This window comes from Lepus europaeus, chromosome 1 (assembly GCF_033115175.1).
Source record: "Lepus europaeus isolate LE1 chromosome 1, mLepTim1.pri, whole genome shotgun sequence".
Classification (NCBI taxonomy): Eukaryota; Metazoa; Chordata; class Mammalia; order Lagomorpha; family Leporidae; genus Lepus; species Lepus europaeus.
Genome location: NC_084827.1, coordinates 19065160 through 19072158, shown reverse-complemented (window position 1 = coordinate 19072158; position 6999 = coordinate 19065160). Strand labels below are relative to the sequence as shown.

The 6999-nt window shown below is 51.6% G+C and overlaps 1 protein-coding gene across 2 annotated transcripts in view; it reads left to right on the top strand.

The window, feature by feature from the left end:
• The first annotated feature begins 1480 nt into the window (after nt 1–1480).
• Nucleotides 1481–6999, top strand: part of NRF1 (nuclear respiratory factor 1) — a 150696-nt gene continuing 145177 nt past the window's right edge. The window contains exon 1 of one of the 2 annotated variants that reach the window (XM_062200615.1): nt 1481–1570. The gene's annotated coding sequence lies outside the window, so the exon portion shown is untranslated. The remainder of the gene's footprint in view (nt 1571–6999) is intronic. The other variant, XM_062200696.1, reaches the window with a different exon arrangement.

Here is a 6999-nt window from a genome sequence, read left to right as displayed (position 1 = left end):
AGAAGTTTCCAGCAGGGAACCAGAGGGAGGGGTGACAGGTGAAGAGAGCTCTGGGCAGCGGGAGTAGAACTTCCTGGCTTGTGTGACCCAAGCATCTGTTCATGACCTGAGAGAGATCAGAGATGGCAGCAATGGATGATGCCACCTCGAAGAATTTTAGGCTTTACCCTCAGCGCAGTGAGATCTTAGCGTCTTAAACAAGGAAACACCACTTGAGCTGTGGAGAACCGACAGGAGCTAGCAATCCTGTGGCAGCGAGGCCAGAAGACTTAAGAGCATCTCCATGAGTGGTGACAGGTGCCCGAGCCGAGCTAAGAACCGACAGGGAGGAGCAGGCTTCATGTTCTAACTGGATGTAGGGGGCTGGAGGCAGAGGAAGGAGTGATGGATCAATCCCAGATTTCTGGCTGCAGCACCTGGGTGGTCGACGGTGGAACCCACTTCTCTTAGAACACGCCGGAGAAAAAGATGTTCATTTTTGGGTATGTGGATTTCTGAGATTTCTGGAATCTTCTTGAAGAGTAAAGCTGTCTGATTTTAAGCTGTTTCTGACACCCTTTGGGATATTTAGCAAGTCCCCAATGCAATGGTTCTTACACCACGATGTGCAGAACTAAGACGATGGGGGTGGGAGTGGAGGTGTTAAAAACGCATGTTCCCAGGCTGAGGAGATAAAGATGCTGGAGTTACCATTTGGGGCCAGGATCTCAACCATCAGCTTGAAAGACTCTGAAGGAAGCAGTCTTAAATCACAAGCCACAAACTACTCTGCCAGCGCGGGGCTGTTCCCACTGTCGACCCCTCCCTACTTCTCAGGCTCCTGACTGGGGATCCCCATCGCTCCACAGGGGCTCCAGGAGAGCAAGGACTTCGTCTTGCTAACAGGTGCATCTTCAGCGCGCCCAGAACAGTATCTGGCACAGACAGGGCCCCCCAGAAACGCTCGCCCAACGAAACGAGCGAATACGTTAATATTCGGCTTTTGTGCAAAAACTTTGCTTTTAATCGTCCGGGCAGGGTCTGAAACAGGAACGCCAAGTTCATCCCAGAGAGGGTGAGGGTAGCACCGGCACAGCAGCGCCGAGAAAGAGCGGCCAGAGCCCCTCTCCGCGGCCCAGGCACCTTCGGGAGGTCCTCACTCCCCGGGCCGGGGGGCGAGACGTTCGCTCTTTCCACACCAGCAACCATTTTGGGCGGCCCGCGCCGCTCCTCTCCGCGGCGTCCACGCTGTGCCAGTCCTGTCGCTTTCCCGGCTCCGGCCCCAGCCGAGGCTCCGAAGCCACCCGCGAAAGCGACGCGGCGGCGGAGCAGCCCGGGGCCGGCCGGCGAGCCCCCTGCCCGGCCGGCCGCCGCCGCGGCTGCCGCGCGACCTCACCATCATGGCGGCCGCGGGCGGGGAAGCCGGGCCGTGCGTCGCGTGCGTGCTTCCCCCTCCCTCCCCCTCGGCGGCGGCGGCGGCGGCGGCAGAGGCGGCAGCGCTCGCCATTGCCGCTGGTGGCAGGAGGCTGCGAGGAGCCGGCGCGGTCGCAGTCTCCACGGCGCAGGCCCACGGTAGCGCAGCCGCTCTGAGGTGAGTGCCCTACCGCGCAATCTCCAGCTATTTCAGCCCCGGCGCAGCCGCAACACGCCGCCCGCCCGCCGGCCGGCCGGCCCGCCCCGCAGCCGGCACCCTGCCGCCCCCGGCTCCGGGCCCGGGCCCCCGCCGGATTCGGCCCGCGTCGGGCGGGGGGCCCCGGCCCGGCCCAGGCAAACCGCCACCCCGAGGATGCGCAGGCCGCAGTAGGCCCCAGGCGTCCTGGCGGGCTCGGGAGGGAGGCGCTGCCCTCCTGAGAGCCCCGCGGGGTTCCGGCCTCCCCCGCCGCTGGAAGCTCTCGGGGCCGCGGCCCTCTCGCCGCCGTGGAACCCGGGGCCCGGCCTTGCCGCGGGCTCGGGAGCGGGAGGCCCAGGCGGGCGCTCCGGGCTCGGGAGCGGGAGGCGGGCGGGCTGCGCGGGACCGGGGCCGCGGCTCCCTGCTCGCCCCCTCGGCCTCCCCGGGCTCTCGTCCTCCGGCGGCGCGGCCGGGGCGGGCGCGGGAGCCGCTGTCTGCGGCGGGAGAAGGGGCTGGCTCTCCGGGCCACCTCCGGAGCGTCCCTGCCGCCGGGGTGGCGTGGGCTTGTTACCCAGGTAGACCGGGGCGGGGGGGACGCTGGAATATGGCGCGTTGCCCACCTTCTTGCAAGTTAGGAGGCGGCCCGGGCGGCAGTTCGAGGAGGAGGGCGCAAAGTCCTTTTGTACGCAGAAATAAGGAGCGACATTGTATTTTTTTTTTTTTCCCCCAGCTGAGAAGAGCCCACGGAGGGGCCTCGGTTCTTCGGTGCCTGGGGTGGTGGTCTCTCGGGTGGGGAGTTAGGGGGCAGTGGCACGCCGCTCGAAAGGAACCGAACCTTTGCTACTGGGAAGACGGGGGGGGGGGGGGGGGCTCTGGGATGGCCTTGTGCATGTCACCCCGTACCCCAGCCTCTCCGGGGGTTTGCCTGTTCGTGCTCTGAGCTCCAGTGTGCACTGATGTCTTCCGCCTCGCTCACCTGTTGTGTCGCTGCTGCCGGTCCCGAAGTTTCTACGGTGCATCTGCCTGTGCCCACCAGAACTTGAAGTTGTTTTAAAAAATCTTTTTATATTTTTAGGGTTGCGAGCGATTATCTGCTCCATCCAGCTGGAGGAGCTGTTGCCTGTTCTGTATGCCTTCTTAAGGATTAGATTAGAATATATTAACTGCTGACTTGGGAGCTGGTGTCGGTGGTGCTGAGTTCTTTCTGTTGTCGGAGCAAAAATGTACATTTTCTTAAGCGTTTGGGGGCCGTGTCTTGGGAAGCGCCTTCGGAGAAGAGGTGTTGGGAGCGGACCTGTCAGCTTGGCGGGCGTCTGTCCCCGGGCATCATCTGTGCTGACGGTGGTGCCTTTTCCACGCTGTCTCTGCGGCCCTGCCTTTCAAAAGATTTCTCTTCCTTTGGCCTTGAGCAGTAAGTTCTTGGGTTGTTCCTCACTCAAGGGCAAGGAGGGAGGGAGCGCACTGGAGGCGTTGGGAGTGTGTGTGTGTGCTCATTCAGTAGTAGGCTGGCTCCTGGATTTGTGTTTGACAGTTCTTGACAAGCCTTCCTGTAAGGTAGGGACAATGTGGCTAGTTCTGTGTGCACATCAGAGTGATTTCCCGGTGAGTGCAGAGGCGAACAGAAAACGATTGCATGCAATATCATAGGTTTATCAGCGTGTGGATCCTCAGTCATGCACAGAACTTTTTGTGTCCGGGGGCTTTTATTTTTCTTCTGAAGAGGGTGAGACCCTGACTTTCGACAGGGCCCATGACCCAAACAGAGGAAGAATAGCTGGTGACTATTTGGCTCATCCTTACTTGAAGACTTTTGATTTCACCACTATCTCAAAACTCAGCGTATGTTGTGGGGGTGGGGGGTGGGGGCAGGAATGATTCTTTTTGCTTAGTATTTGTTGCATTTTCATTATTCTCAACCCAGGGATTTTTATACAGATTGTTTTCTTGCCTTGTTTTAAGGAAATTTAGCTCTTGAATTTAAGAAATGGAACTGTAGGAGTTGGAAGTAGTGATGTGTTAGAAAGGATTAAAGAAGGAAAGATTTCCTCCCAATTATGTGTGTTCCAGTGGAGCCCCAACTGTAGGGCTTTTATCAAATCGTAATTCTGCATCTATCGCTCATTTTGTTAGGGGGCTGAAGACCAGGTTCCCGTGACTGAAGTGTCTGGATTTTCATGGCCTGTCCATGGTAGATTCGTCCAGCCCTCCGGGTTGTCATCAAAAAGCAGTTTCTGAAATGACCACAAATAAGTGACTGTTTTAAGGGACATTTAAGATCTTTGTGGTTTGGAGTTAAATTTTTATTCCTTTTAGAAGTATATGTAGTGAGGCATTTCGAGAATGTTGGGGAAGGTGATGATGTACAGTAATTTTTGATACTGAGTTTTTTTTCATGAGTGTTGGAAAGAAAGGGTGCGCTGGGTTTTGGTTTCCGGAGGGATTGAACTGTCAACCTTCAGGCTCACCCTCTTGAGTTTGACTCCTGGAGAACAGGAAGTTAAAGTACCCATTAAGCTCTGTCAGGTGGACAGCCCAGTGCTTCATGGTGAAGCAGGCTTATTCATCCACTTAGTGTTGCCGTGCACAGTTGGAGGGTGAGGGAGAACTTCCTAGGCTGTTGGGTTTCACAGATGTCTTTTGCACCCTTTGTGGGCCTGTAGACAGTACAGGAAATGGGATGGTTGAAGTTAGATGTTTGTGTGTGATGCTTGCCACTACATGTTTAGATACTATTTAGGAAATCAGGCTTAGAAATAAGTACCAGTCTTTGGTTAAAAAATTAAAATATTTATACACTTAAAGAATATTTTCTATTTCTTGTTTTCCCTGAGATCTGAAGTTGGTGTTTTCAGCCTGAGCTTACCCAAATACAATTTCCCATGAATGCTTCAAAAAACAGCAATGAAAAAGAAACCCACTTGTTAAGTTTATTTTAGAAACATTTTATTTAGACCAAGTTCAGTGCTTCTTGAATCTCTGGATACATGTGTCTTATGTATCATATAGTTCCTACCTTATTAGCCAGAGGGTGGATTATCCACTTTATTGGGTCTTCAGTTACTACTTTTATCCCTCAATATTCTAAGGTGAACAGGCTGGAAGAGAAATAGTAAAAGGCAGTGAAACAAATCAATTTCATGTGTCTCTAGAAGATTACAACCACATTGAGCTTTGGAAACTTAATCCTAGAGCAACAAGAATGCTTTGTTTGAGTTATTTTAATGCAATACGGACAAAACTTGGAAAATAAATTTATTATATATGCCTTGGGAAATATATTTTTTAAAGTGCAGTTCAAAATTAGGCTAATATGTTTTCAGCCCCACTCGATGCCGTTTAGTAAGTAAAATAACAAAAAAAAGCCTTCTTCATAAGGTCTTTATGTGTAAAATATTTAAAAATGTGAATATTTATGTGACAGCACACTTTTCTGTGAACTGGAAAAAATGCAGAAATGCAGAAGCAGCTTTATAGAGATGTTCTAGTATATTTAAAAACAAACTAGTTGCACTTAAGGCAGACCTACGACACTTTTGATCCCTGCAGGCAAAACTGTATTATATCACTAATAGCAGCTACTTCGAAGATAATCTGATGGTGAGGCATCCTCTCCAAACCCCAGACGGAGCAGCGCGCCTTCGCCAGCCAGAGGAGTCTGTGTAAGACTCCAGCTGCTGGGCCGCCAGGTGGTTTCTTCAGGAAGCCACGGGGGATGCGCGGTGGTGCTGAGGGAAGAGCAGTGGGAGAAGAGGGGAAGGGGGTGATGCTGGTGGAGTCCACTGTTGTAGGTGGCAGGTGTGTGGGGGATGTTTTTAAGAATCGATTTAGGTGATTTAGACTGTGTTATTTATGGTAATTGTATTTTAGCATGGATGAGCGTAGTATTGACATGAATTCAAGCATGCTGATTTCTGGGGTTACAGATATGGAAAGTTGGGCTGAGACAGTGTCAGTGGACGTTTTCTTAACTCTGTCAGGGGTGCCTGTTGGATACACTGCCAGACCTTTTGCAGAATCATGAAGAGTGAGCTTTGTATGCATAGATGCTAAGAACATTTTTTCAAAAAGAGCTCGTGTTTTGCTTTGGTTAAGTCTTTGCTTTTTAGAAGCTTGAGAGTCTGTTTTACTGCTGCTGCTGAATGCTAATGTGGTCAGGCTGGCAGCGAAACCTACCGAGAACAAGAGGAAGTGAGGAAATGTGCTCACGAAGCATTGCTTAAAACCAAGCAGTGGACCAGAAATGAGGAGCTAGGGACTGAGGGACCTAATTCTTGTTTTGTGTTCAAAGGAGAGTGAGGCATACCCTTCCTTGAGACATAAGCTCCCGGAGTGTGTCCTCACTTTGGAATTTTGCCATTCATTCACTGGACATTGATGAAAGACATCATATATTCTGGGCATGTGCTAGGTGCTAGCGTAATAAATAAACCATGGGCCTTGTCTAGGAGGTGAGAAAGATACGGGCTGACCTGATCAGAGTATGATGTGAGTAGAACTTGTTGAAAACCAAAATGGGTCAACGAAAGGGTAAGTGGGGTTACAGGAGAACAAGTAAAGTTGGGGAAGACTTCGCGCTGGGGAGGATTGAGTGGGACTTTGAAGAGTGAGCTGATGTATTACTGATGGAGAGCGAGGAGGCTGGAGGAAGGGCGTCAGTGACCGGGTTTGAGACGTGGCCAGTCGCTTCCTGGAGGTGGAGAGTAGTGGGCAGTGAAGTGCAGTCCCGTATTCATGAGCACAGCGGGCCTTACTCTGTAGGCGTGTGGGAGCTGTCAGGTTTGAGTGGGAAATCCACTCTTGAAATTTGAAGTAACAGAAAATGAATTCTGGAGATTTTACTTTATGATTATCAGAATTGTTTGGGAAGTTAAAAGGTTATTCATAGTTTGGTTAATGAATGATGATGTCTTTAATTAAGATAGGGAATATATAGGAAGAATAGAATTTGAGGAAGAACACAGTAGTGTATGATTCCAGGTGTGTGTAGGTATCTGAGGAATCAAGAAATGTCAAGTAAATACTTGGATGTTTGCATAATGCCGAACACAGTATACCAGGAGTGAGGAAGACACTAAGGGTGACTTCGGGAGTGTCTGTGTTTGAGTGAACTGCAAGAAGAGGGGCCTGGAGGCCAGCACACGGAGCAGCAGGTTACGGCGGTCCACAGGGCAGTGGGTGACTGGGGTTCACAGTGGTGGATTATACACTGCAGGAGAGCCGGGAGAGAGCAGCGAAGGGAGGGAAGGCTGCTTGCCTGACTTGAATGGTTTACGCTGTGAGTGTGTGTTAACACTGCACTGTACCCCATAGAAATGGACACATACTCACATACTACAAGTGAATCAAAAGTTCTAAATGATGCTTTTTTTCAAAAAGAAAAAAATGGCTGAGCAGTTAAGCTAAATGGTGTG